At 40.9% G+C, this 27,717-nt stretch overlaps 1 protein-coding gene across 3 annotated transcripts in view; it reads left to right on the top strand.

The window, feature by feature from the left end:
• The window catches only part of LOC105475341 (LHFPL tetraspan subfamily member 3), a 571,391-nt gene that overhangs the window by 348,825 nt on the left and 194,849 nt on the right, over positions 1-27,717 (top strand). The gene's annotated exons all lie outside the window — the stretch shown is intronic.

Raw genomic sequence — 27,717 nt, 5'->3', positions numbered from 1 at the left:
TCAAATGATACCACTTGACCCATTTAAGAAGGGAAGAAACCGGGTGCTGAAAAGAATGTCTGTAAGACTATTCAGACCCTTGGTGAAAAGAGACCAACTGGACATGTTCAGTTCTTCTTCCAAGACTTTTCCAGGATAGGCTGAGAGGCAGGCAAGCGCCAGTAGCAAAGACTTGGTGCATGATATTTTTTGCTTTGTGCATGATTAGGAAAAGCTCAGAATACATGTTATTCATAATTTCAGCACAAGTCATGTGTTCTAAACACTGATTTCTTCATCCTGCTCTGGTCAGTTCTCACATACCACACAGTCTTACTGTCAATCACACCACACAGCAAAAGAGATCCCAAGTGGTTTTAAGAGTAAAAGAATCTTAAAAAAAAAAAAAAGAAATCTACGATATATGTGACCATTTGATTGAATTTGAAATGGGAAAGGGACTTCCTGGTTTTTTGTTTTTTGTTTTTTGACAGATTCTCACTCTGTTGCCAGGCTGGAGTACAGTGGCACGATCTTGTCTCACTGCAACCTCTGCCTCCCGGGTTCAAGCAATTCTCCTGCCTCAGCCTCCCAAGTAGCTGGGATTACAGTTGTGTCTGCCACCACACCCAGGTTATTTTTATATTTTTAGTAGAGACGGGGTTTCCCCATGTTGGCCAGGATGGTCTTGATCTCCTGACCTAGTGATCGACCTGCCTCGGCCTCCCAAAGTGCTGGGATTACAGGCGTGAGCCACTGCACCTACCCAGGAAAGGAACTTCCTAAGGCATAAAAGTTATGGGATAAACTATGGGAGAAAAAAGATTGACATACTTTATATAAAACTGTAGTATTTCTATACTTCCGGGAACATTATAATACAATTTTAATGCAAATCAAAATTAGAAGAAAATATTTCCAACAAAGAGCTAACATATCCAAAATATAAATCACGTATAAATCAATAAGAGAAACACTAAAAACTCAAGAGCAAAAGATATGGAAAATCTGAGAAATTCACAAGAAAAGAAATACAGAACTATTCATCCAACTATGCTGCAGGGTACTATTCTAGGTAGTGAAACATGGAGGTAGAGACTGAGTTCTTGCCTTCATGGAGAAAACATTTTGATGTGAAAAAAAAAAGACAATAAGCAAATTCTAAAAGTAAGTAAATGTATGTGTCGGGTGGTGATAAATACTCTGGAGAAAAATAAAGCAGAGTGGGAAGGAATCTCCATGGTGGGAGGCAGTATACTTCTAAGAAGGTGACATCTGAGCAGAGGAAAAAGGTGGTGCTCACCAAGGAGATATCTAAGAGAAGAGTTTTCTAAAAGAAGAAACAGCAGGTACAAATGCCCTTACGCAGAGAGTACTGAGTGTCTTCAACATAGGAGCCACCAGAGAGGCTGGAATAGAGTGGACAGAGGGGAGGTAGTGGCAGTGGGGTCAGAAAAGCAGCAGGTGGGAGCAGCTCATGCAAGGCTCCTTTTGGCCTTTGCTCTACTCCTTCCCTGCCACTCCTTTGGACTTGCTCCAAGTAAGAAGTCAAGCCCCTGGAAGTCTTGAGAAGAGTGGAATAATGTGACTTAATACGTAAAAGGATCATCATTCTGGTTGCTATGTGGAAAAGGGGTACAGGGAACAAAGGCTAAAAGCAGATAAAGCAATTAGGAGTCAGTTGCAACAATCCAGGTGGGATATCATAGCAACTTCCATTAGGGTGATAACAGAGGATGTAAAGAGAAATAATCACATTTTGAGTTGATTTTGAAGGCAGAGTAAACAGGTATTGCTAAAGAATCAAATGTGGGGTATGAGAGAGAAGAGTCTCAAATGACACCTGGGTTTTTTGACCTGAGCAGCTAGAAAGACGGATCAATTATTTTCAGGATAGAAGACTGTGAGGACAACTGGTTTGGGAAGAAAATCAGGATTTCTCTTTTAGATATGTTACATTTGAGGTGTCCCTCCAAAACTGCTAGACGCAAGCATCTAGACATGAGGGCAAAGGGCAGATCTACAGATAGACATCAGGAAGCCCTCAGCGTAGGGATGTTTTTTAAAGCCTGGGACCAGATGAGATGATCTTTGGCTAGGTGTTAAATTGGTAGAGAAAAATTGTCAGAGGCTGAGCCTGGGGCTCTCCAACCTTTAGAGTCCCATTAATGAGGAGGAAAAGCAATGAAGACTGAGAAGTATGGAAGAGTAATTTATGTAGTCAGATATGTCACAGTTTTTGCTTCATGATTTGCTCCATTGCTTTTATGCTCACCTAGCTATTGATGCTTAAAAACTGTTCTCCATTTCTAAGGACACTGCATATTAAATCTAAAGGCAAAACCAAGATCAGGTTTGAACAGAGGACTAATATCCCTGGCATAGAAATCACTTAAAAATCTTTAAGAGAAATACTAACACATCAATAGAGGCCTACACACATGAACAAATGTGAAGTCAGGAAATGGTAAGCTTTATGTTTATCATCTTTTTACTTTAAAAAAAATCATCTTTGACTTCCAAAGGAGTAAAACACATAATTTCTTAAGCATACAATCAGATGTAAAAGCAAAGATGTAATGAAAAGTCTCATCCATAAACTTCCCATATGATGTGTTTATGATGCACATGTTCTTTTCTGGTAGATAACATTTTATCATGCATACCTGGTCTTTTTAAGAATCATCTGGCAAGCATATTGGATGATGCACACCATCTTAGAAATAGCATTGGTAAATACTTAGAAATGTTTAGCCTCACTCATAAATAAATAACATCAAAATGGCAAATAATGCAATTTTTTAAATTCCAGAGTTGGCTAGGAGAAGTAAAAATGGTCTTTCTGAAACAATGCTGGTAAGTTTGTAAAGTGCTACACATTTTCTGGAGGACAGTGTGTCCTATTTGTATCAAAAGTCTGAAAACTGGCTCACTCTGACTCAGCAGTCAAATTCTGCTTTGATTGGAAATTCTGATTCTAGAGGTGTAATCAAAGGAAACAGTCATTGGTGAGGGCAGATTCAACTACAAGAATGTTTACAAACATCCATGTATGAGGTGATAAAAAGCTGGGAACAACATAAACAATACAGAATTGGCTAAACAAACTATAGCATGTCCATATGATAGAATAACATGCAGCAATTTAAAACAATGTCATAGAAGTAATAACAGAAAGATAACCTCAGCCAGACACACTGGCTCATGCCTGTAATCTCAGCACTTTGTGAGGCCAAGACAGGAGGATCTCTTGAGGCCAGGAGTTTAAGACCAGCCTGGGCAACATGGTGAGATCCACATCTCTACAAAATATTTTAAAATTAACTGGGCATGGTGCCCACAGTCCCAACACATTTGGAAGCTGAGGTAGGAGGATCATTTGAGCCTCGGAGTTCAAGGCTACAGCGAGCTATGATCACACCACTGTACTCCAGCAGGACTCAGTCTTCTAAAAAAAAAAGGGGGGGAAGAAAATAATCCCAATATAGTGAAACTATATGGCCTATTTCTATTTACATATGCCTAGAAAATAGACGGGAAGGAAATCAACAAATATATTATGTTCATCTCTGGGTAGTCACAGATGAATTATTTTAATTTTGTTGGATTTACCTGTTTCAAATTTTCTGCCACATGTTTTTTAATTACATTGGCATGTGGAGCAATTACAGAAGACGCAGCTAGGAATTTTCCACAAAGATAACACAGAAGCAACATTCTAGGGCAGTCCTGTCCACTGGAAGTTTCTGCAGTGAGGGAAGTGTTCCATATCTGTGCTGTCCAGTGCAGTAGTCACTACCCACACGTGGCTGTCAAACACTTGGAACGTAGTTAGTTCAACTGAAGAACTGAATTTTTTTTATGAGTAAGCACAAAAATTTCCTTTATCTTTGCAGATTAGCATGTGTTTCCATGACTGTTCATAAAAGAAATTTAATAAACACTGTTCCTCCTACATGGGGAAACCGATTTTTAATTTTCATTGAGTTAAATTTACGGAACCACATACAGAAATGGCTACTGTGTTGGACAGTGCAGTCTGTGGCAGATAGGCCTGCAGCATGGAGGAAGAGTCACCAGACCTTGTTTGATGCAAGAACTCTGGATTACACAAGATCTGAGACAATCAGCCCCACTGAATTTAGGATCCTCAGCATTTTCCTAGGAGTTTATTTCCAAACTTCAGTGTGAGAATTCATACATGCATGTAATTTAGGTGTAGATTAATTGTAAGATAAACTGTGTAGAGCTCTCATTTCGTAGTGTAGGGGTTTTTTTCTCAATTTATATATTTGGTTCTTGTCATAAAATGTATAATTAAAGAACTTTTCTGAGCCCTGGTAAAGAGAGAATTCTGGGCAGGATTAACGCTAGTCACATATTACAGGCAAGATTCTGATGCCCAGAGTAAACACCACCCCCTTACCAAATGTTGCTTTTTAAGTAACCTTATTTCTGTCTGCATTTGCTGAACACTAGCATTACATATTTCAAAAACTACCCCGAGGTGACCACTTAAAAGGAAGAAGGAAAAAATCCTCCTCTTTTCTGCTACCTCGTTTTGTGGCTGATGTTTTAAAAAGCTGTTTTTTTTCCTGGCCAAACTTGGTATGTTTAAAAGCTTCAGAAAGAACCTACTACCTTTTCTTTACTATAAGAAGAGACACAATTCTTAATTCTTTTTAACCAGGATTATTAATTTTATAGCACTTAAGGTAATGTAACTGTTATACTCTGATGGCAGAATAATGTTTTTAAAATAATTAAATAATGGCAAAAGTATTTAAATATAATTATATAGCCATAATAAAAAATTAGCCATAATAAAAAATTGCAATTGAGCTTTCATTACATTGCAATTAACTCTGCATTTGAACACTAACATTAGTGTGGCCATAGGTTTTATTTGTTTCTTGCTTTTTAAAAACAACATGAAATTCTTTTTCATTTTGTTCACATTCATCTGAGGAGTTTCCTGGAAAATGAAATTAAAATCTAAATAAGTTTTCTAAAACTTATGAGCAAAAAGTAAAAATGAATATCTTTCAAATTATTATACCTCTTAATTGTGCATTTTATTAGTTATTTATTGCTATGTGACAAATTAATCCAAAACTTCGCAACTTAAAACATTAGTTACATAATTTCTAAAGGTGAGGAATGCTGGAGCAGCTAAGCTGGTAGTTCTAACTCAAGGTCTCCCATGAGATTGCAGTCAAGCTGCCAGCCAGGGCTGCAGTCATCTGAGCCTGTAAGTGGAGAATCCACTTCCAATATGGCTGTTGGCAAGAAGCCTCAGCTCCTTACTGGTTGTTGACAGAAACAGAGACCTCAACTTGTGGCTCTCTCCACATGGCTGCTTGGCTTCCTACATGGCAGTTGGGTTCCCCCAGTATTCATAATCCAAAAGAAAAGTCTGAAGCCTCAAGGTCTTTTATGACTCAATCTCGTCATAAAACACCCATACTTTGACCTTGTTCTGTTTATTAGAAGAGAGTCACTAAGTCCAGCCCATATTCAAGAGGTAGGGAGTTAGACTCTGCCTCTCAAAGGCTGTATCAAGGAATGTGTATACATACTTTACATGAAAACATGTGTGGAATGCTTTCAGTTGTTAACTGGCTTGATTGGTCTATGTTTATTTCATTACACTGTAGTCAAATGGAAGGAGGCAAAGCCACAGTTAGAACCCGAATAGAACTTACATTCTGAGATTTGAAGCCAAATGACAGATTTTAGACATACTTTTTCCCCTCTTTTCTTGGAGTTTTGTTAGACCATAATTGTAATTTTGTGCCTGACACTTCTTTCCCACTGAGAATACACCTTTGTGAGATCAAAAGTCAAAAAATGCATGCTGCCCTCTGTTTTCCAAGATTTCTACAAGGTTCATTGTAAAATAAGATATCAAAGAAAACTCAGGTGGTCTCTCCACTCTGAAGGGAAGGGAACGACATGCATAATAGTGGATGCTCTGCCTCCATTCTATTTGAAATAACTCCTTGCCCCTCTGCTTTTCCCTAACTACATTGTCTCCCTGAGTGATCTCATGCAATTCAACAAGGTTCAAATTTTTATCTCTCGCTGAGGCCTCTCCCTGATCTTCAGACTTGCATATCCAGCAACCTGCTCAACATCTGCACTGAGCTGATTAATCAGCTTCTCAAACCTAACATGTTCAAAGCAGGCTCTTCTTCAGAGTTGCAAAGAGGAAGGAATGCAATGAGCTGAATGTGAAGGACAGTTAGCGCCAGCTGCTCGCCCAAAGATGGCTGTGTTTCTGTCCGTGTGGTGATATGGCCCCTCAATCAGCCTGCCTCCCCTCCTCGGCAGGGCACCTCCCTATGCTGAGAAGATGGGAGAAATTGTATCCCACTCCTTTGCCAGCAAGAGTAATTTCCTGATTGGCCTCCAAACTAAAACACATTTTCTCTATTTGGATGTCACTGCGCTCCCTGTAACAGGCTTTGTCAGCCCTCTAGGCTGCAGGAAACGTGCCAGCACAGAGAATTCATTATTTATGCCCAGGATTGCATGAGTGACATGAGCAAATGCTCTGGTGGTAACTTCTACTGCCCAAAATATCTCCCTACCAAGCTCTACCATTTCCTAGTTCTCATCATACCCGTTATCCCTCGAGGGCCATAGAAACATCTCCCCTTGTAGGACCTTACGCTTCTCAGTTCCTCCCAGGAAAGCGGATCCTGAAAGCCTTTTGGAGGTTTTGTGTCATGGTTATACAGGAAAGAGTATTTACATTACAAAGTTACACATTGGCAGGGTCGATTTAATATGAGATGCTGCCATGTCTAAGAGATCATTGTTTGAAAGAATCAAGACAAAACAAACAAACAAACTTGATGGAGGTGAAAGAAGAAGAAAAGAAGGGAGGCATGGGGTTGCCTAGATAGGGGAATCCTACTTAAGGATGAAAACACTGGAAAGGAAACATCTAAAGGAGGAAAAATTAGCCTGGTGTGAAATGTTTATTAAATGACTGAGCTACTGATTACAGAACTACAGTCTCCATCAAACCTAAAGCAGCCTAAGTTTATAAAATATTCCTATTTCATAGAGAGAAGTAAATATATATTTGAACAGATTGTGTTAAATGAGATATAACTTTTTCCTTGTGTGTTACTATTTTATTTATTAAGCAGTTATTAAGTATAAGGGATTGTGCTACATGCTTAACATATCTTTTGGTTTTTTGTCTTTCTTTTCTTCTTTTCTTATTTTATTTTATTTTATTTTATTTTATTTTTTTGTTCTTGTTGGGGAAGGATGGGATCTGCCCTGTTTACTGTCTATCTCCCCTTGTAAAACGTAAGGCACATGAGGACAGGGATTTTATCTGACTTATTTACTGCTGCATCCTTAGGCAACCTCTAGAATAATCCTCGGCACTAGGCATGTGTTTAAAAATTATTTATTGAAGGGAAGGGGCCGGGCATGGTGGCCCACACCTGTAATCCTAGCACTTTGGGAGGCTGAGGTGGGTAGATCATGAGGTCAGGAGATCGAGACCATTCTGGCCAAGATGATCAAACCCCGTCTCTACTAAAAATACAAAATAAGCCAGGCATGGTGGCATGAGCCTGTAGTCCAGCTACTCAGGAGGCTGAGGCAGGAGAATCACTTGAACCCAGGAGGCGGAGGTTGCAGTGAGCCCAGATCGCGCCACTGCACTCCAGCCTGGCGACAGAGCAAGACTCCGGCTCAAAATAAAAAAAAAAAAAAGGAAAGAAGGGAGAAAGAGAGGAAGAATACATTATCAAATTTAATCCTCCTAGGGCCTTATTACCCCTGTTTTACAAAGAAGGGTATTGGGACTTAGGGAGTTTAGGTAACTGGCCTAAATCACATAGGTAGCACAGGACTTTGTTCCCACAAGTATTCTTTCAACAAATATCGTTCTCCGAACCTTAAAGGGACAACACCGGGGTACACATAGGCCAGATCCTAGACAGGCGGTACTGGTTTAGATTCTCATACATGTCCATGTGACTTTTGCATAATACTCAAATATCTCAAGCCAGATTCTGCTATCAGCATATCGTAAAAGATTTAGAGATACTGTGTACAAATAACCAAGCCAAAGTGCATAGATGATAATAATTACATCTCTTCAGGAGAGATTTGTAGATTAACAAATTAATACTTACCAAAAAAGCCTTGAAAATATAATGAACTACATAATTACCAAGCATTGTTATTACCAGCTTAACTAGTTATGGAAAATACTTCATGTAAGCATCCTGGGAGAGCTAATGTTTTACATCTCCCTTTTTCAAACTCATTTTGCTTCATTTTCAATAGTCAAAAAAAAGTATAAAGTGACTCCCAGGCCCACACCCATTCTGTACAAGCTGTGAGCCTTTGGACAAAAGACTGTAGCTCTGTAAGCCTTTGTTCCTCAAGGTGTCATCCCAGGCTTCACGTGGGAGCTTGTCAGAAATGCAGAGTATCAGGCCCCACCCCAGACCCACTGAACCGCAATCTGCGTTTTAAGATCCCCAGGTGACTCATAGACACGTTAAATTTTGAAAAGCATAGTTATAAGCCTCACTTAACCTCAAATGGGAAAATGTGAGAACCTAAGTGCCCAACATAGTGCCTGACAGCACTCAATGAAATGTTGTTCCTTACTCCTTCCCCCAACTCCTGCAATAATGGTAACCTTGATACCTCTGGCAACTGGTGCTGCAGGGCCAAGGTGTGGGTCTGGCTTTAGAGGGTCCTGGAATGGGACTGTACCAGCTGGAAAAACAAGTTTTTTTTGGATAAATGGGGCCCCTTCCCCTGCTCCAATGTGTACTTGCAAGTTTATTTTTATCCTCTCAACTGCTGAGACACTGTTAGGATTTGATTGTGTCATGTATTTTCACATTAATTTTAATATGCAACCATTTGAATTCAAGCCCATATTTAATTCAGGTGGAATTATTTTCTTTTTATGGTGTTTATTTATATATGACTATAAAAGCAATACATACTTGCTGTAGACAAGTTAGAAAACACGAACTGCCACTGCTAGCATTTAGGTATTTCTTTTCAGCTGTATTTCAAGCAAAAGTAGAATTACACTGGTGAATTTTTTTTAATTACTTTTTTTTTTTTCTTGATATGGAGTCTTGCTCTGTTACCCAGGCTGGAGTGCAGTGCCATGATCTTGGCTCACTGCAACTTCCACCTCCTGGGTTCAAGCAATTCTCCTGCCTCAGCCTCCCGAATAGCTGGGATTACAGTTATGTGCCACCACACTCAGCTGATTTTTGTATTTTTAGTAGAGACGAGGCTTCACCATGTTGGCCAGGCTGGTCTCAAACTCCTGACCTCAGATGATCCACCCATCTCAGCCTCCCAAATTGCTGGGATTACAGGCATGAGCCACCGTGCCCGGCCGCTGGTGAATCTTGTAACCTGTTGTTTTTGTTTGTTTGTTTGTTTTACTTGTCTGAACACTTGCCAACATTGTGTAATGTGAAGATAATGTGATGAATCTCTATTACTCCTATTTTGTGACTCTATCATAATTTAACAATCCTTAACTGAAAAGATATACAGTTTCTAATGTTGTTGACTATTCAAATCATGTAGTGATGAACATTCTTCCTTGTAAGTCTTTTGCCATGGTTGATGATTTCTTAGTATTGGTTCCCCCAAAATAAATCACTGGGTCAAAGGATATTTAATACTCTTCTCTAATACATAAAGTCAGCTTCCAGGAAGTGGGTTCCAGGAGGAGTGTGTGTTTTCTAAGTTTCTACTAATTTAATTTGCTTATTTAATTTAATGCTCCTTATTTAATTTGCATTCTTTCATTTTCAGTGAACATCAGTAGTATCACCAATTTACAAAAACAAAAACAACAATCAAAATTCCACATTCTTATAATTTGATGTGGTCAGAATTGACATTTGTACAATATTTAATCTTATTTGCTAAGAATTTGACATTTCTCTTCATTTATTCAAATTAAACCCTTCCTCAATTCTGGGGAGTTGGTTTGGGTATATGTTGCCATTATCAATTGAGAACCACTTCTCTCACTGATATTTGTGAAAATGCATCTCTGTATTTAGGGGTAGAATTGAATTCTCCTTTCTCCATGTTATTATAAGAAAATGCCAGGATTACTTTTAAAAATTAGTTTCTGGAACATACATTAGTGCCAAGCTTGTTAATTTACAACTCTGGGTTTAAGTTTTGCTTTCTATCAATTTCTTTTCATTTCCCTTATTGTTGTAGTACTAAAGTTAATTCATGTTAAAGAATTATTTCCTGAGGTGAGATTCAAGCTGAGTCACCTGATCCTCATATATATAATGAGGTTAGATTAGTTCAGGGATTTTCTAAGTCAGGTCCCTGAAACCTCATATCCTAAGGAAACTTGTCAAGTGAGGATGAGGAGGGAGGATTATGGGTGCCCCAAACCCTGGCCCAACCACTACCTCCAATGTCCTAATCAACAATCTTAATTCAGCGTCGTATTATCTGTTTTGTTATCTGAGCCTTCTCCAAGGAGTCAGTAAACCTTCTCTGTAAAGGGCCAGCTAGTAAATATTTTAGGCTTTACAGGCTCTACTGGTAGATGACTGTTGCACCTGCTCAATTCTGACATTGTAGAAGCCAGCCATAGATAATGCATACATAAAAAATGAGCATAGCTGTGTTCCAATAAAACTTCATTTGTGAACACTGAAATTTAAATTTCATATAATTTTCATGTGTTACTATTATTCTTCTTCCAATTTCTTGTCAATCATTTATAATTGTAAAATCCCAGGCTGTATCAAACAGGCAGTGGGCCATATGGTTGGCTGACTTCTGCTCTGATCTTCTGTCCCTCTGGATGCCACTGATGTGCTCTGGCAAAAACCCACCTGGCACCCTGAAAAAGGTCAGTTGCAGAGGCTGGAGCCCAGGCCCCCATAGCTAAGCAGCCCTAGACACTCTACCCTGCCATTCCCTGCCAGGACCAGCTCAGGGCAGAAGCATGCCCAGGTGAGACTTTGCTAGCTTCCCACTACTTAGACAATCTTTATTCTATTTTGAAAACTCTGCTCAGCGGGTAAGTATACTCCTGATCTCCACCACCCAGGGTACCACTTGCCCTCTTTTGAGGGAGAAAGAAAATCATTCTCATTCTATCTCTTTAACGGCAGTAAAAACAAAATACAAATTGATTATCTCAAATTATTCTGCCTTGGTGGTTACTTTGAAAAGAGAAATAAGTTGTCTTTCCTTCTCAAAGAGAGATTCATGTATTTACTATTGTTAACACTAAGTAAAAAATTAAATATATTGGGAGGCCAAGGCGGGCAGATCACGAGGTCAAGAGATTGAGATCATCCTGGCCAACATGGTGAAACCCCATCTCTACTAAAAATACAAAAATTAGTTTGGCGTGGTGGTGCATGCCTATAGTCACAGCTACTCAGGAGGCTGAAGCAGGAGAACTGTTTGAGCCCGGAAGGTGGAGGTTGCAGTGAGCCAAGATCCCGCCACTGCACTCCAGCCTGGCGACAGAGTGAGACTCTGTCTCAAGAGAAAAAATAAATAAATACAGAATTTTAGAAATCTATATAGCACCAGTTCAGCCCTGCCCATTTGCCTAGCCAAGTGTGTGTAAACACATACATACACACACACACATACACACACACACACACACATTCGGAGGCAATAGCATGACCCAAGCCCAGGAATTCTTCACCCTCTTCCACATGGTCTCCTCCATAATGCATTTTTCTTGTCTTACTCAATGAACCAGATATTTGAGAGTCAGAGTATAAGAGCATGTAGGAGGTTTTCCTACAGGTGCTCATTACAGGAAGCCTCCAGAAGGTACAACCAAGCACCAGTAGCCCAAGAGGTCAGCTGAGCATCAGAGCTGCAGGACCCTCTCCCTCTAAGATTCCGTTCATTCAACAAGGGATGTTTACGTTGTGTTGAGACCACGGATACCATGGTACACACCTAGTGTTCTCAGACCTGCCTAGTGAAGTTGTAGGTGTTCTCTCACTTGAAGAGCGGTTGTTCCTTCAAGCTAGTCCAGCCCCATCACCAGCTAAAGAAACAGCCGAGTATCTGGCAAGACTGACCCCAGCCTGCCTCCAAGGCACCTACACCACCATGGGGAGTACAGGTGAAATCATACTTAATTGAGGTAGAGAAGTGGAATTCACTGCAATGCAGGTGTGGGAGCAGCTGCATGATTTCCACATACCATGGGTGGCACAGCCAAGGACAGACAGCTGGCAGATGTGAAGGGCTTTGTGGTTGTCTGATGATATAGGACAAAACCAGTGTTTTTTTGTACTCTCACTCACCACTCAGCACAACCCTTCTGAAACCAGATGTGTGTGGAGTTGTCCCCACACACCAAGCAATTCTCCAGTGGAAACCTGCTGGGTGTCCTCTAACTTAACCCAATTCTGATGCTCTCTACCTAGAGGTAGCATCAGATCCCATAGGTTGAGGGCTCAGTCTCACGAGACTGCCCCCCATTTCAGATGCCAATCACAAGTCCCAGGTTGAGACCAGTACTTCTGACTGACCAGGTATGTATTAGTTTATTTTCTTGCTGCTATGAAGAAACACCTGAGACTGGGTAATTTATAAAGGAAAGAGATTTAATTGACTCACAGTTCCGCATGGCTGGGGAGGCCTCAGGAAACTTACAACCATGGCAGAAGGGGAAGCAAACAGGTCCTTTTTCACATGTCACCAGGAGAGAGAAGTACAGAGTGAAGCAGGGAAAAGCCTGTTATAAAACCATCAGATCTCATGAGAACTCACTCAGTATCATGAGAACAGCATGGGGCAACTGCCCCCATATTCTAATCACCTCCCACAAGGTCCTTCCCCCAACACATGGGGATTGCAATTTGGATTACAATTCAAGAGGAGATTCGGGTGGGGACACAGAGCCAGACCATATAAAGCTATAAATCAGGGGTTCCCAAAACCCCTTCTCAGGTTTGACTACTTGGCTGGGCAGCTCACAGAACTCAGGGAAACACTTAACTTACATTTACCTACTTATTATAAAGGATATTATAAAAGATGCAGATGAATAGCAAGATGGAAGAGATGCATAGGGCAAGGTATGGGAGAAGGGATGCAAAGCTTCCATGTCCTCTCTGGGAGCACCACCCTCCAGGAGCCTTCACATGTTCAGCTATCTGGAAGCTTTCAGAACTCAGTCTTTTTGGGTTTTTACAGAGGCCTCATTACATAGGCATGAATTGATTAAATCATTAGCCATTGATAAAAAGCTCAACTTTCAACCTCTCTCCCCTCTGGAGGCTGGGGGCTGGAGCCAAAAGTCTCAACTCTCTAATCATGCTTTGGTCTTTCCAGTGACCCTCCCCTACCCTGAAGTTATTTGGGGGGCCCTAGCCACCAGTCATCTCATTAGCATAGAAAAAACACATCACTCAGGAGATTACATGGGTTTTAGGAGCCTAAGCCAAAAAAGAGGGATGGAAGCCAAATATGTATTTCACAATATCACAGTTTGGACACAAAGAAAATATAACAGTGCCCTATCTGGACCAGCAGCTGGTAGCCAGAGCATCTCAACAGACACCAGTATTGACAGGAAACTCAGAGGACCTGAAGCTCTGTAAGCCTATCTAGAGTTTACACAAACCTCCAGAGAAAAGGGGAATGAGAATCTTGTATTGCCTGATATTAAATTTCTACCCTCCAGCAGAATGGGTGGTAGAAATAGAAATTTAGTCACATCATAGAAAAATACAGAAAATTGGGTCTCTTGCACTCCTGAATTGTGAGCTAAGTTCCTAATGACCATGCATGTAATTAAGAATTAGAAAATACTAAGGACTCTACTTCTATTAGTATGGAGAACACTGATAGTCCTTAGTGTGAACTGTTCAGAAATTTATGCAAAATAAATGCATTTGATATTCCTGATTTGATTCACCACTCATGAGAGGCAAGGAGTTTAGTGGCTCTGTGTATAATACCTTTGACCATATGTGGAGAACCAAGAAATATAATGAAGGTGGTTGGTTGTTCTTAAGTCCATGGGACAAAGTGACGAAAGAAAAGAATGAGCTCAGAGATTCTAACTCCCAGCTCCAGAAGCACATACTGAGCCTCCAGTCTTCTAAGATTGCCCTGAGTGAAAGTCTTAACTCCTGTAGACAAAGGACTGAAATTGCGGAAAATCAGACACAAGCTTTTATCATGAGAGTGGCTGACCTGCAATGAAAGGTACATGCTCAGTCTTGCCAGGTGTCTACTGTTAAAGTGGGGGCATTATTGGAAAAGAATGGGACCCTGCAACTTGGAATGGGGACGTGTGGGAGGACCTTGATGAAGCTGGGGACACTGAGCTTATAAACTCTAAAGAGACGTTTTTGCCAGAGGAAACAGCCTACCCACTCCCCTGTGGTGGCAACATCCCTTCCCCACCCATGCTGCCATCAGCCTTTCCACCTTTGTCTGAGGAGATTACCCAAGCATTGCCTGAGACAACACTGATGGCCTGCCCTGAGGCAGTTGCCACACAAGACAATGCTGATTCTCCTCAGGACCCACCCCAACACCCCTAGACTCAAGTCCTGCAGGCCCCTAGAGATGTGGTTCAGAGTGTGACCCACAAGAAGGTGTGCTACATTCCAAAAGAATTCCTTGAGTTTTCTAATTCATATAAGCAAAAATCTGGAGAACAGGCAGGGAAATGGATATTAATGGTGTGGGATAATGGTGGAAGGAGCATAAAATTGGATCAGACTGAATTTATTGATAAGGCCCCATTAAGCAGGGATCCTGCATTTAATGTTGCAACTCAGGGAGTTAAAAAAAAAAAAATAAGTTCTAGTAGTTTATTTGCTTGGTTGGCTGAAATATGGATCAAAACCCACTGTGAACGAGCTAGAAACGCCTGATCTCCCTTGGTTTAATGTAGAGGAAGGGATCCAAAGGCTTAGGGAAATGGGAATGCTAGAGTGGATTAGTCACTTTAGACCTACTCATCCCAGCTGGGAGGGTCCAGAAGATACACCCTTGATTAATACTTTGTGAAATAGATTTGTGAGGGGAGTACCTGCATCCTTGAAGAGTTCTGTGATTGCTGTTCTCTGTATTCCAGAACTAGAGTGGGAACTGCACTCACACAATTAGAAAATTTAAATGCAATGGGAATAATTGGATCCTGAGGTGGCAGTGGCCAAGTGGTGGCACTCAACTGTCAAAGGCAAGGTGGATGTAGTTATCATAATGGACAACAGAGGCAAAGAATAGTCTGACTCCTGTAGAGCTCCGGCATTGGTTAATTAATCATGGTGTTCCTAAAAGTGAGGCTTACTGCATTCTTACTTAATTTGTATAAGCAGAAAAATTCCAGGTCAAGTGGACAAAAGACTAATTTGAAATTATAAAAATAAAGAACCACAGCCCCTCAGTCAATTTCCAGACTTGAACCAATTTACAGACCCAGAACCCCTTGAATGAAAGGGACACTGGGTCCCCTTAAGGAGGGACCCCACTACACTACACTACCGACAATTTATACTGTTAATCTTCCTCCCATCCTTCCCCAACAAGACCTCCAGCCTTTTACCAGAGTAACTGTGCATTGGGGAAAGGGAAATCATCAGACTTTGGGGACTACTGGACACTGGCTCTGAGCTGACATTGATTCCAGGGGACCCAAAGCATCATTGTGGTCCTCCAGTGACAGTAGAGGTTTATGGAGGTCAGGTAATTAATGAAGTTTTAGCTCAGGTCTGACTTACAGTGGGTCCAGTTGGTCCCTGGACTCATTCTGTGGTGATTTCCCCAGGGCCAGACTGCATAATTGGCACAGGCATACTTAGCAGCTGGCAGAATCCCCACATTGGCTGCCTGACTGGTAGGGTGAGGGCTATTGTGATGGAAAAGGCCAAATGGACACCATTAGAGCTGCCTCTACCTAGAAAAATAGTAAATCAAAAACAATATTGCATCTCTGGAGGGATTGCAGAGATTAGTGCCACCATCAAGGACTTGAAAGATGCAGGGGTGGTGATTCCCAACACATCCCCATTCAACTCTCCTATTTGGCCTGTGCAAAAGACAGATAGATCTTGGAGAATGACAGTGGGTTATTGTAAGCTTACCCAAGTGGTGGCTCCAGTTGCAGCTGCTGTACCAGATGTGGTTTTATTGCTTAAACAAATTAACACATCTCCTGGTTCCTGGTATGCAGCCATTGATTGGGCAAATGCCTTTTTCTCCATTCCTGTTTATAAGGCCCACCAGAAGCAATTTGCCTTCAGCTGGCAAGGCCAGCAATATACCTTCACTATCCTACCTCAAGGGTATATCATCTCTCCGGCTTTGTGTCATAATCTTATTTGCAGAGATCTTGATCACTTTTCCCTTCCATAAGATATCACACTTGTCCATTACATTGATGACATTATCCTGACTGGATCCAGTGAGCAAGAGGTAGCAAACACACTGGACTTACTGATGAGACATTTGCATGCCAGGGGATGGGAAATAAATCTGACTAAAATTCAGGGATCTTCTACCTCATTGAAACTTCTAGGGGTCCCATGGCATGGGGCCTGTAGAGGTATTCCTTCTAAGGTGAAGGATAAGTTGTTGTATTTAGTCCCTCCTACAACCAAGAAAGAGGCATAATGCCTAGGGGCCTATTTGGATTCTGGAGGCAACACATTCCTCATCTGTGTGTGTTACTCCAATCCATTTATTGAGTGACCCAAAAGGCTGCCAGTTTTGAGTAGGGTCCAGAATAGGAGAAGGCTCTGCGATAGGTCCAGGCTGCTGTACAAGCTGCTCTGCCACTTGGGTCATATGACCCAGCAGATCCAATGGGTGCTTGAGGTGTCAGTGGCAGATAGGGATGTTGTGTAAAGCCTTTGGCAGGCCCCCGTAGACAAATCACAGTGGAGGCCTCTAGGATTTTGGAGCAAGGTTCTACCATCTTCTCCAGATAACTACACTCCTTTTGAGAGACAGCATTTGCCCTGTTACTGGGCTTTGATAGAAACTGAATGTTTGACTATAGGTCATCAAATCACCATGCATCTTGAACTGCCTATCATGAACCAGGTACTTTCTGAGCCATCTAGCCATAAAGCAGGTTGTGCACAGCAGCATTCCATCATCTAATGGAAGTGGTACAAACATGATTGGACTTGAGCAGGTCCAGAAGGCACAAGTGAGTTACATGAGGAAGTAGCTCAAATGCCTATGGTCCCTACTCTTGCTACATTGCCTTCTCTCCCCCAGCCTGCACCAATGGCCTCATAGGGAGTTCCCTATGATCAGTTGACAGAGGGAGAGAAGACTAGGGTTTGGTTTATAGATGGCTCTGCACAATATACAGGTACAACCGGAAAGTGGACAGATAAAGCACTACAACCCCTGTCTAGGACATCCCTGAAGGACAATGGCAAAGGGGAATTTTCCCATTGGGCAGAACTTTAAGCAGTGCACCTGCCGTGCATTTTGCTTGGAAGGAGAAACGGCCAGATGTATGATTATGTACTGATTCATGGGCTGTAGCCAATGGTTTGTCTGGATGGTCAGGGACTCGGAAGAAGCACAGTTGGAAAATTGGTGACAAGAAGAGGTAATGTAGATGGACCTCTCTGAGTGGTCAAAAACTGAAGATATTTCTATCCCACGTGAATGCCTCACTGAAGGGTGACCTCAGCAGAGGTTGGAACAGTTTGGAGGGCTTAGAAGACAGGAAAATGTGGCAAAGTTTGGAACTTCTTAAAGACTTGGAGGGCTGAGAAAATAGAAAAGTGTGGGAAAGTTTGGAACTTCCTAGAGACCTGTTGAATGGCTTTGAGCAAAATGCTGATAGTGATATGGACAATGAAGTCAGGCTGATGTGGTTTCAGAATGAGATGAGGAACTTGTTGGGAACTGGAACAAAGGTGGCTCTTGCTATACTTTAGCAAAGAGACTGGTGGCATTTTTCCCCTGCCTTAGAGATCTGTGGAACTTTAAAGTTGAGAAAGATGATTTAGGGTATCTGGCAGAAGAAATTTCTAAGCAGCAAAGCATTGAAGATGTGACTTGGGTGCACTTAAAAGAATTCAGTTTTATGTATTCACAAAGATATGGTTTGGAGTTGGAACTTATGTTTAAAAGGAAAGCAGAGCATAAAAGTTCAGAAAATTTGCAGGCTGATGATGTGATAGAAAAGAAAAAACCCATTTTTTGAGAAGAAATTTAAGATTGCTGCAGAAATTTGCATAAGTAACAAAGAGCCAAATGTTAATCACCAAGATAATGGGGAAAATGTCTCCAGGGCATGTCAGAGATCTTCACTGTAGCCCCTCCCATCACAGGCCCAAGAGGAAATAGGCCTAAGAGGAAATAATGGTTTCATGGGCTGGGCCCAGGGCCTTGCTGCTTTGTGCGGTCTCAGGACTCGGTGCCTTGCATCCCAGCCACGGTTAAAAGGGGTGAACATACACTCCAGGCCATTGCTTCAAAGGGTGGTACCCTGTGTCCCAGCTGTGGCTAAAAAGGGCCAACGTACAGCTCAGGCCATTGTTTTGGAGGGTGCAAGCCCCAAGCCTTGGCAGCTTACACATGGTGTTGGGCCTGCAGTGCACAGAAGTCAAGAACTGAGGTTTGAGAACCTGTACCTAGATTTCAGAGGATGTATGAAAATGCCTGAATGTCCAGGCAGAAGTTTGCTGCAGGGGTGGAGCTCTCATGGAGAAGGAAAGTGCAGAAGGAAAATGTGGGGTTAGAGCCCCAACACAGAGTCCCCACTAGGTCACTGCCTAGTGGAGCTGTGGAAAGAGGGCTGCGATTCTGCAAACCCCAGAATGGTAGATCCACTAACAGCTAGCACTGTGCAACTAGAAAAGCCACAGATACTCAATGCCAGCCCATGAAAGTAGCCAGGATGGGGGCTATACACTGCAAAGCCACAAAGTTGGAGCTGCCCAAGGCCATGGGAGCCCACCTGTTGCATTAGTGTGACCTGGATATGAGACATGAAGTAAAAGGAGATCATTCAGAGCTTTAAGATTTGGCTGTCCCACTGGATTTTTGACTTGCATGGGGACTGTAGCCCCTTTGTTTTGGCCAATTTCTCCCTTTTGCAATGGGTATATTTACCCAATGCCTGTACCCCCATTGTATCTATGAAGTAACTAACTTGCTTTTGATTTCACAGGCAGAAGGGACTTGCCTTGTCCCAGATGAGACTATGGACTTGGACTTTTGGGTTAATGCTGGAATAAGTTAACACTTTAGAGGACTGTTGGGAAGGCATGGTTGTGTGAGGATGGCACATTGGGATCATTGGGAGGGGCCAGGGCAGAATGATATGCTTTGGTTTGTGTTCCCACCCAAATCTCATCTTGAATTCTAATCCCATAATCCCTACATGTCATGGGAGGGACCCAGTGAGAGGTAATTGAATCATGGAGGCAGTTTCCCCCATGCTGTTCTCATGATAGTGAGTTCTTGCAAGATCTGATGGTTTTATAAGGGGCTTCCACCTTCACTCGGCACTCATTCTTTCCCCTGCTGCCCTGAGAACAGGTGCCTCCCACCGTGATTGTAAGTTTCCTAAGGCCTCCCGAAACATGAGGAACTGTGAGTCAATTAAACCTCTTTTCTTTATAAATTACTCAGGGTCAGGTATTTCTTCATAGCAGCATCAGAACAGAGTAATACATTTATATTCTGCATAAACTGGGTTTGCTAAGCTAGGTCTGCTGACAGGGTCTTTAAATGAAAGGAGAAAAAGAAGTGTGTGCCTCTCCTTCCCTGTTCAGAAAGAGCAAGGGCCAGAAAAAGTGTTCTAGAATTTATCACCATCTAACCAAAGTGGCATAGAATTTACCTTGGTTATCTATGCATGCATTCACAATACAGAACATATCAATCTACAGTGGTTTCCGATCACTCACCAAAGGGTCACAGTATATTACCAGATATACAGTATATTTTGGTACTAAAATTTCCTAGGGGGGCAATTAGGAATGCTTTTAGAGGAGAATAATGAAAAAACAAAGGTTGAGAAACACTGGCCTATTGAGATGAGGAAGCTTTAAAATCAGATTTAACAGTCTTAGCCTGCATATACCCAAAAAAGACCAATTATTGAAAGCACTACGGCAATTACATTGAATTAGCATAGTTAACTCACTTCATCAATTAAAAACCTAGAAAATCTTTTTTTTATTCTTTCTCTGGGAATGGAAATGGTAGTGACAGAAATATAAACAAAGGTTTGTGGACACAATGTCAAAACAGTATGAAAAATACAGAGTTTTATGGATGCCTACCACTATCACCACTCCCAGAAAAGAAAATAGTTTGTCAAGTTTGTCATAGGTGAGTGGCAACTGTCTAAGGCCAGTATCATACAGGCAATAAAAGAATTTATCAAGAAAGTTGCAGGTAAAGAAAAGCCGATTTATTAGAGAAGGTATGAAAATACACTGCAAGATTACAATTGGCAGCACAGCAAGAAGGCTCTGTCTGCAAAGAAACAACGGCTTGCTGGGGATTTTATAGAATGGTACTTATGCTGAAGAGGGCTACATGCAGTACTGATAATGTCAAGGTTGCAGTGAGCTAACGTGAAGGTGTCTGGTGATAGGTAGGCGCAGAAAGATTGTGAATTTATGTGTGTTATCTGTGCAGGAGGGCTATTTGTCCTGGACCATGAAGAAAGGCAGACTTACAGCTTATCTGCTTGCTCTTTTTGCTTTCCCTTGGTCCTGCCAGTCTGACTCCTTTTCCTAATTAGGGCTCCACAAGTTTTCTTTTAATTAATTTTTTTAGAGACAGGTCTTGCTCTTTTGCCCAGTTTGGGGTACAGTGGTGCAATCATAGTTCACTGCAGCCTCGAACTCCTGGCCTCACTTCAGCCTCCCAAAGGGCTGCAATTACAGGCATGAGCCATGCACCCAGCCAATTTGTCCAGTTTTTACTCAAATGAGTAAACGAGTTAACTACATTAATTCAATATAATTGCCACAGATGAGCCACTCCTATTCATTAGAACTGTGAGTGATTACAATAAGAAATGCAAAGGAATAAAGAAGCAAGAAGGCAGATGAGACTCTTATCAAGAGGGTATATAACCTTATCTGTTGGGTCTCCCAGTTTTTTTGATCCTCAGTATTCTGGTAAAAACAAGTAGCTGGTGAGAAATGCTGATGAACAGGAACAAATATCTTAATTTGTAAACAAGGGCCATGAAGCTGTTGAGACTAAAAAACTCAAAGATTTTGCATCTGTGTGTTTTAGACCTGGAAGATTTACACATTATTTTTGCTGGGTGAGGTTCATGCAGATGAAATAGGGTGACAAGAGGAAGGGAAAGTGTCCAAAGGAAAATTACCACCTACCCACAGGACCTAGAAGCAAAAGCATACATTTGCTAAATACAGCATGTACCTAGCTTAGATAAACAAGGGCAACAAGCAATAAGCAGAAGGCCTGGAAATTATACCAAATGTCAGGAACCAAAGCAATAGCTGTAGCAGAAAGAGAAAACAGACTTGGGTTCAGATACTTGCTACCTCATTTTCTAAATGTGCATACCCTTTATCAGATTATTTGAATTCTGAGTTGTTGTTGTTGTTGTTGTTTGTTGTTTTTTTTTAATTATTCTTTAAGTTCTAGGGTACATGTGTACAACGTGCAGGTTTGTTACACATGTATACATGTGCCATGTTGGTGTGCTGCACCCATTAACTCATCATTTACGGTAGGTATATCTACTAATGCTATCCCTCCCTCTCCCCCTACCCCACAACAGGCCCTGGTGTGTGATGTTCCCCTTCCTGTGTCCAAGTGTTCTCATTGTTCAATCCCCACATATGGGTGAGAACATGCGGTGTTTGGTTTTTTTGTCCTTGCAATAGTTTGCTGAGAATGATGGTTTCCAGCTTCATCCATGTCCCTACAATGGACATGAACTCATCCTTTTTTATGGCTGCATAGTATTCCATGGTGTATATGTGCCACATTTTCTTAATCCAGTCTGTCATTGATGGACATTTGCATTGGTTCCAAGTCTTTGCTATTGTGAATAGTGCCACAATAAACATACGTGTGCATGTGTCTTTATAGCAGCATGACTTATAATCCTTTGGGTATATACCCAGTAATGGGATGGCTGGGTCAAATGGTATTTCTAGTTCTAGATCCTTGAGGAATTGCCACACTGTCTTCCACAATGGTTGAACTAGTTTACAGTTCCACCAACAGTGTAAAAGTGTTCCTATTTCTCCACTTCCTCTCTAGCACCCGTTCTTTTCCTGACTTTTTAATGATCACCATTCTAACTGGTGTGAGGTGGTTTCTCAGTGTGGTTTTGATTTGCATTTCTCTGATGGCCAGTGATGGTGAGCATTTTTTCACATGTCTGTTGGCTGCATAGATGTCTTCTTTTGAGAAATGTCTGTTCATATCTTTCGCCCACTTTTTGATGGGGTTGTTTGTTTTTTCTTGTAAATTTGTTTGAGTTCCTTGTAGATTCTGGATATTAGCCCTTTGTCAGATGAGTAGATTCCAAAATTTGTCTGCCATTCTGTAGGTTGCCTGTTCACTCTGACGGTAGTTTCTTTTGCTGTACAGAAGCTTTTTAGTTTAATTAGATCCCATTTAGTTTAATTAGACCCCATTTGTCAATTTTGGCTTTGGTTGCCATTGCTTTTGGTGTTTTAGACATGAAGTCCTTGCCCATGCCTATGTCCTGAATGGTATTGCCTAGGTTTTCTTCTAGGGTTTTTATGGTTTTAGGTCTAAAATTTAAGTCTCTAATCCATCTTGAGTTAATTTTTGTATAAGGTGTAAGGAAGGGATCCAGTTTCAGCTTTCTACATATGACTATCCAGTTTTCCCAGCACCATTTATTAAATAGGGAATCCTTTCCCCATTTCTTGTTTTTGTCAGGTTTGTCAAAGAGCAGATGGTTGTAGATGTGTGGCATTATTTATGAGGCCTCTGTTCTGTTCCATTGGTCTATATCTCTATTTTGGTACCAGTACCATGCTGTTTTGGTTACCTTAAACCATGCTGTTTTGGTTACTGTAGCCTTGTGGTACAGTTTGAAGTCAGGTAGCGTGATGCCTCCAGCTTTGTTCTTTTGGCTTAGGATTGACTTGGCAATGCAGGCTCTTTTTTGGTTCCATACGAACTTTAAAGTAGTTTTTTCCAATTCTGTGAAGAAAGTCGGTAGCTTGATGGGGATGGCATTGAATCTACAAATTACCTTGAGCAGTATGGCCATTTTCACAATTGTTGTTTGGTTTTTTGAGATGGCATCTCACTGTGTTGCCCAGGCTGGAGTGCAGTGGCATGATCTTGGCTCATTGCAACCTCTGCCTCCTGGGTTCCAGCGATTCTCCTGCCTCAGCCTCCCCAGTAGCTGGGACTACAGGTACACGCCACCACACCCAGCTAATTTTTTTATTTTTCAGTAGACATGGGGTTTCACCATATTGGCCACGCTGGTCTCAAACTCCTGATCTCGTGATCTGCCCACCTCAGCCTCCCAGAGTGCTGGGACTACAGGTGTGAGCCATGGCGCCCAGCCTCAATTCTGAGTTTTAAATCTCTTGTTTGTAAACTAGGATTAATTCCTATTTACAAGATTGTTTTGAGGATTAAATAAGAATATATGCATTGCAAAGTACCAGTGTCTAATATATGCATTTGGCAAATTGGAGTTTAAATAAGCAAAGGGGTGAAAGTTTAAAAGAATGAAACAGAAAACTATAAAGTGTTACTAGGTGTGTGTGTGTATGTGTGTGTGTGTATGCTTGGATATATGTGTGTTTACTTTGTAAAAATTTCAAAGTCCACCTTATAAAGGATGTTGAGAATATGGGTTAACTTAGCTAAGTGGGTGAGAAGGAAAAGTCTTAGCTATAAGGGAAGATGTAAGCAAGCATAAATGCCTGCCTGACCATTACTAAAGAAGAGAACCAATCCCAGCAATAACTAAAAAATAATAATAAAAATTGTAGAAGGTCTTGCCAGAAGAGATAAAAGAAATTGGATTTCTTAGCACCTGGCAAAAGGGGTGTCTTCTGCAGAGCTCTAGACTGGAAATTTGTTTGCGGAGTTGGATTTTGAGTTGCTTTATAAAAAAAAAAAAATGCAAAATGTTGTGGTATGTCTTAGTCCATTTGGGCTGCTTAGTCCATCTGGGGCTTCTGTTTATAAGCCACAAAGTCCCACAGACTAGGTTGCTTTCTCACAATTCTGGAGCTTGGGAAGTTCAAGATCAAGGTGCAGGCAGATTTAGTGTCTGGTGAGGGCATGGTTTTTAATTCATAGACAACTGCCTTCTTGTGTCCTTACATGGTGGAAGGAGTGAGAGAGCTCTCCAGAATCCCTAAAAGGCACTCTGGGCACTCCATTTCATTATAAATAAGGGCTAGTTCCTTTCATGAGGGCTCTGCCGAAGACCTACCGAAGACACCTACCGAAGACCACATCTCTTAATACCATAACATTGGGGGTTAAGCTTTCAACATGTGAATTTGTGGGGAGAGCACAAAGATTCAGTCTATAGCAAACACCCTCTCCAAAAAGAAATATTAGCAACTAATAAGAGATAACTTCTGAGCAAAGATTTATTAAACAATGCAAATGCATTAAGAATCTATATGAGAACCTGCAATCTATTTTAAATTGGCAAGAATATAAGGAGTATCACATAATGTATATGTCACCAGCACCCATAAATAAGGACTGAGCAATATGCTGTATGAGTGTATTAACACCACGTGATTTTAAAATAAATATAGAGTGATGTTTCATGCCAAAAAGAAGTTTATAGTCTTTTTAGAAGTGCCAATAGAACGGAAGTCAGATTTGCTGTGTATCAGGTCAAAGAATATAAGTATAATAATTCATTTGACTTTTCAAAAAATAAGAAGTGGTATACTTTGGAGATCCAAACAGTTGTTCCATATTTGATTTAAGAAGAGCAAAGTTTTTAACTTGAGCTTTTCATCTAACTTTTCTTTATAATTGAGTTTTACCCTAGTGCTGATGTAGTATTTATTATCTTAAGTATAAGAGGAAAAACCAGCTTGTTCATGCTTTCGTTTGTGCTCACGGAGCAACAGCAACAGAGAGAACACCCAGGTAATGGATTAGTATCCAAGGGATCTGGGGGGATGGTAACTTATGTGACTGCACATTGATTCCTTCTGAAATTCTGTTTTGTCTTTTATGACTTTCAATTTAAATTATTATCTTTACCATGGTTGTATTACAGGTTTCTTATTCCCAAAGTGATGGTTTTCATGTTCACTAGAAGGAAAAACAAACCTAAATAAGTCCCAAATCCTTATTCCAATATCACAACCTTTGTGTATAACTCTCTCTGAAATGCTAGAGGAACGTGCTCAGCAGTCCGGCCTCATTTCAGGCAGGGCCTTAGTGTGGAGCAGCTTCCCATGAAAATTTTCCTGGAGCTTTTGTTACATTTTGCATTTGAATTTTCTGCCATCCTATTGCACGAAAGTCAAAAATGTATACATTTAAATTCAGACATATAAGAACAACAAAACAATAGTTTTTATTTTCTATACCTGATAATATCTTACCTTAGATCTCCCATTTCCACATAGTAGCAAGAAAAAGTCATAAACTTACCAATTAAAGTTAACCATTTCTCTTTCTGTTCATTAAGCTTTGGAGAAGTAGACTTAGACTTTTCTGGGTTTCAGTCAATTCAAAGTTTAAAATCCTATAAGGATCAAAAGCATAGACAATAAAAGACAAAATAGGTAAGTTGGACTTCATCAAAATTAAAAATTCTTGTGCATCAAATGGCACTGTCAACAAAGTAAAACGTCTACCCACAGAATGGGAAAAATATTTCCAAGTCATGTATATGATAAAGGAGTTGAAAACGTATGTCCACACAAAAACCTGTACATGGATGTTTACAGCAGTTGTATTCATAATTGGGAAAACTTGAAAGGAACCAAGTTATCTTTTAGTAGTTGAATGGGTAAAATACATTATGGTACATCCGGATGAAGAGATATTATTCAGCACTAAAAAGGAATGAGCTATCAGGCCATGAAAAGACATGGAGGGAATGTAAATGCTTATTACTGTATCTGATAAGAGATTAATATCCAGAATGTATAAAGAACTCCTACAACTTAATCAAAAAACTGATATTTTAAATAGGCAAATAGCTTTAATAGATATTTCTCCAAAGACATAAAATTGGCCAATAAGCTTGTGAAAAGATTTTCAACAACACTAGTCAATAGGAAGATGCAAATCAAAACCATAATAAGGTACCACTTCACATACAGTAGAATTGATATTATTTTTTAAAATGGAAAAATTACAAGTGTTGGCAAGGATGTGTAGAAATTGGAACATTTGTGCATTGCTGGTATAACTGTAAAATGGGGCAAAGACTATGGAAAATGTTATGGTGATTCCTCAAGAAATTCCTCAAGGTAATTAAACATTGAATTACCAGATACTCCAGCAATACACTTCTGGGTATACGCCCAAAAGAAGTGAAAGTAGGGACTTGAGCATCCATGTTTATAGCCACATTATCCACAATAGCTAAAAGGTGGAATTAACTGAAGCATCCATCAATAGATGAATGTATAAGCAATATATGGTATGCAAATACAATAGAATATTAGCCTTTAAAAAGAAGGACACTTTTACACATGCTACAACATGGATGAACCATAACCTTGAAAACATGCTAAGTGAAGGAAGCCAGTTACAAAAGGACAAATATAGTATGATTCCGATTACATGAGGTTCCATGAGTAGTCAAATTCATAGAGACAGAAAGGAAAATGATGGTTGCCAAGGGCTGGGGAGAAAGGAGAATGGGGAATCAGTGTTTAATGGCCATAGAGCTTCAGTTGTGGAAGATGAAAAAGTTCTGGAGGTGGATGGTGGTGATGGCTGCACAACAATGTGAAAGTACTTAATGCCACAGAACTGTATACTTAATGATTAAAATGGTATATTTTATGTTATATATGTTTTACTGCAAAAGTGACCCAATCAAAGTAGTTTTCCCCAGCTTCTCCTTGCAGGACAGATTTTAGTTATCCTCATAACTTTGGTGCAAGGCCTTTGGTTTACACACTGACATCAGCTGGGGTATTTTGACCTCAGGAAGCTCTGTCCATACCGCCTCCAACGTTGTAATATCTGTAATCCATTCTGTCAGGGATTGCTCCCAGGGAGCTTGCCCTCTTCCTCTGATGAATAGGCCCCCACCTCAGCCATCAGGCCTTACAGGTCCCCTGAGGTCAGCTACAACCTCTATTCATTCACCAATTTAGAAGTCTACCCTTAATTCCTTGACTGTAAGGTCACTTTACCCTTTGCTTCAGTGACCACCCCTGGGAAGCCCAGCAGCCAACATCCCTAGGCATCTTTCACATCCTCCATATGTGAGAACCGTGCAGAATCTACAGGCTGTATGGAAACAGGAGGAGCTGCCTTGAGCCCTCTCTTGCCCATACCACCATTTTATTTTCTCTTGTTTCTTCCCAATATTGGTTCAAAGATGACCAGCAAGCAGAGTACTGGTCCCCTTTATTTTTGGCTTCTCTCTTAGCCTACCTGAAGTTTCCTTAATGTCTCCACCCACCCATGCCCCAAGGTCAAGAGCCAGATTAGTGGAGCCACTGTGTTCTTGAGAAATCCAGTTAAGGTCGTCACTCTTCTTCACTCATTGCC

The sequence above is a fragment of the Macaca nemestrina genome, chromosome 4 (assembly GCF_043159975.1).
Source record: "Macaca nemestrina isolate mMacNem1 chromosome 4, mMacNem.hap1, whole genome shotgun sequence".
In the NCBI taxonomy this organism is placed as follows: Eukaryota; Metazoa; Chordata; class Mammalia; order Primates; family Cercopithecidae; genus Macaca; species Macaca nemestrina.
The sequence above is the reverse complement of the archived record's forward strand: the minus strand, read 5'-3'. Positions and strand labels throughout refer to the sequence as shown.